A 4110-nucleotide genomic window follows, 5' to 3' on the forward strand; every position below is an offset into this window, starting at 1 on the left:
AAATGTGACCCAAACTATGTTGGGAGAGATTGAGACAAAGAGGTTCCAAACTTCGCCACAATAGGCTCGGGTGATCCAACGTCAAGGGTGAGTTCAACAAAGAGGTTCCTAACCTTTCCATGCCAAGTGTGATTCAAAACTCGTTAGGAGCCACACCTTTTCTTTATAATATGATTTTTCTATGATTTAAAGGATAATTGAAAAGTCGAGAAGAGATACTAAGACTAAGAACTAAGAGAAGCAATTGATGAATAATAATGTGAGAATTCTATAAATATTAATGATGTTGTTTGAGGAATTTATTTTGAGATGTGATGAATATTGTGATGAGAATGAATTGTTGAGATGTGGTAATGTATACTATGATAAATATTGTGATGAAATGAGTTGGATAAGCCCAATGTTGCGAACTGGCAAACGAGGAGATGAGTCATTGCATTTTGTGTGGTTGTGTTGTAATCGTTGAGTCCATGCATTTAAGTTTTGTTTTGCGGGATAGTGTAAATTTATGTAGATGGGATATCATAGGTCATCTACCTATGCCTTGGGGGTGTTATAGTTGGGAAACCTCTAGTAGGAATAGGAGGCTACCATGGCCAATTGATAGACATTCCTTGGTTGAGGTGGTTTAAGGGGGATCAATATTGATGGGTGATCCCTACACCATTCAATAGGTGGACTCATTCCATGACTCCTAGACTATTCTATATTGATGATTATGATAAGGAGATTGATATCACATGCATATAAAGTTAGGAGCATTCATTGCATGAGTTTGAATTTATGATTGATATATATTGCTTGTTATTCATGAATAATGAAAATGGTTATTTGTAGATGCATAAAATGATGCTTATACGTGTGAATGATGTTATTGATGTTATAGATGTGTGTCTACATTTGTTTCTTATATATGTTTTGTATGGATGAGATGCATTCTCACTCCCTATTGTATGTTTGTGTTTAGATTGAACACCACTTGCAGGACTGAATAGGTACAAGAAGATGTGTTTGATGAGAGTGAGGTATAAAGAGGAGTTTTGCTCTGATAGTATGGTATCAGAATAGAGTTTTAGTCTTAATAGTTATTTGCAATTGTTAGATTTTCTATTTCCTTTTTTCTTAGTGGAACTTTGTTAAGTTAGGTGATTGTGCCTTTCTTTGATTCGAATATTATTTTCTATATTTTCTTTAATTAATAAAATTATGGAAAAGTATTGTAAACCCTTTTACAAAGTGTTAACAAAAAGATTTTATTATTATTTTATAAAATGGTTGATATTAAATTATTTTTGTTGCTTTAATTATTTAGGATAGAAGGGTGACACAATGGACAACACATTTTCATTTTTATTCTTATATTGTCTATAAAACATACTTTGTACTTAATTATTTATCATGTCTTGGATGTAAGACAATTATTGGTTATTTTACCTAACTTAAACTTTGCATATTAGCTTGATCCTTGAAGAGTTGTGTTCAAAGAATACTAGGTGTAAAATGCCTGGAGAGACTTTCTCATTTAAAGTATTATAGGATAATTTGTTTGAAAAGACATTAAATAACACTTAAGTTGAGCCAACTGTGACTTGTTAAAGAATACTTTGTATTTTGTGAAAGATAGTGAAACATGATCAATTGATCAAACATTGAATATAGTCGTGATAGTTGAGATGAACTAATATAAATCCTTTGTATTGCTTTGTCTATACTCTTTAGTTTGCATGTTTAATTCACTACTTCAAAAGAGTGTTAAAATTTTTTTATAGACATAATTCAATTCCTCTTCTTGTGTTTGTCTTTACTTCCTAATTAGTATTGATGTATGATATTATTAATACTAATAATATATAATGTATGTATTTCTTTTTATTTAAAAAAAAGTAAATATATGTTGAATTTTGATTACTTTTTTTTTTTATTCGTCCCTGGAGTATCCACCGCCGACAGCAGTGACTAATCTCCTCGCTACGTTGGAGGCACCTTAAAGGGTGGGATAGCTGGCCCCAAGATTTAACGCGGCTGCATACACAAGGCAGGATTCGAACCCCTGACCTTGCTTTTGAAAATATTTACTATAAGTTTCATTTATATTTAAAAGAAATAACATGCTATTTTTATTATATTCCTAGGGTATTGCTAATCAATAGGGATGACAAAGTGAATCATAACTCATGAGTATTCCAACCCTCCAAAAATTGGTGAGCTAGGATGGACATTTTAGCTCACCAACCCGTCAGGCCAAATAATGGGCAGGAGTGGGTTGACCCATCAGTTTGCTTAATTAAATATATATTTCTTTTTTGTAACTTATAATGTGAGTCATTTTGTGTTGTGGTATATATAGTCTTATTATTAAAGGACTTTTAGTACTTGTGTTGTAGTTCTTAAGGACCATTATAATGTTTTGTTGAGAGACTATTAATATTAATTTTAATTGAAAAGTATAGACTTTTAGTGATTTGCAACTTATTATTTTGTTGTTACAATTTTGAAATTGAAGGACAAATTTATTCGATGGACCCTTTAATTTAATTTGTCAATTGCTATAAAGAAATTTTAAATTTGTCAATTTAAATTAATGATAAAATAATATATATATATATATATATATATATATATATATATATATATTTGTAATTTTGGCGAGTTGGTGAAGAAATTATTTTAGATCTCAATTTATTTAACAATTGGATCATTGCGGTTATCGTACTATTAGTCTAGGTTTTATCTTTTTAACGATAGGTATTATTTCAGGGAACAATATGAGCTAATGAGGCATGGGGATCATATTGGAATTGGGATCCAAAAGAAACTTGGGCTTTTATTACTTGGACTATATTCGCGATTTATTTACATACTAGAAAAAATAAAAAATTGGAAGATATAAATTCTTCAATAGTAGTCTCTATGGGCTTTCTTATAATTTGGGTATGTTATTTAGGAATAAATCTTTAACTGAAAAGGGTCAAGATTTATGACCTGATTTAATCAAGCAGGTCAACCAGTCCCGTCCCATTTTCACCTCTACTAATTAGCATCCTTTCGGTTAAGGATGAGAATATGTTGCATCTTTGATTATTTTTCTCCTTCATTTTCATAGTTTGTTATTAGAATATTCCAAACGGAATATAAGAAATATTTATAACATTTTTTTTTATATAAAATTATCTTCTTTCATCATAATTTGTATGTGACTGTACGTTAATGTACATAGGTATGCATGAGTTATTTCTTTTAAGTTAATTTTTTTTATAATTTAAATTTTAATAATAATAAAATAAACTATTTGTTTATAATGAAGATTAAGAAAAAGACTTGAATATATATTTAAAATTAAACTTGTTGATTTATTTTAAATTAAACTTATTTACCTATTTAACATTATTAGTTTAAAATAGACTTTTGAATATACTAATAAGTTAGACATACTATTCAAAAGATCATATGAAATCTATAAAAAAAATTATAATAAATAATAAAACATATTTAAATTTTAATTTTATATATCAAGTTTGATATGTATATTTAAAGTCTGATTAAACCTATTCTCACCCCTTCTTAGAATATTAGTTAAAGAATCAATAAATAAATAAATAAAATGTGCAAATACACTTTTTAATAAGATTTTTTATTTTCAATTTTTTAACCAGTGTGATTTTCTATGTTATCATTACAGAGCTCTCAATTACACGCAATAACCGACGAATAGTGAATAGTGAGTGAGCGAATATTGTATTTAGGCACACGCTGAATGGTGATGGAGTAAGCACTTGACAGTGTCAGCCCAAATGTAGCATAATCTTGTTTTGTTGCCAGAAAAATTCCCTGCCCAAACGGAGTGCGAGTGGACATTAAACAAACAACAAATAGTGAGAAACGAGAGAGAGTGTCTCTCATAACTTACCTACATATCCCACCTTCAACTACTTTTTTTTTCTCCCCCTTAGTTACAGCATATCCTCTGTGGTACATGCAAACAACATTATATATTTCATCTTTCTCTGTCTCCCTTTTGGGCAAAAATGTTCATTTTATCGCTATTGTCTTTTTTCGGTGTCTGTCACTTTCTCTGTCACGGCCAATTGTTAATAGTTTGGGTTCGGGTTC

Source organism: Cajanus cajan, chromosome 5 (assembly GCF_000230855.2).
Source record: "Cajanus cajan strain Asha chromosome 5, NIPB_CcT2T_4, whole genome shotgun sequence".
Lineage (NCBI taxonomy): Eukaryota > Viridiplantae > Streptophyta > Magnoliopsida > Fabales > Fabaceae > Cajanus > Cajanus cajan.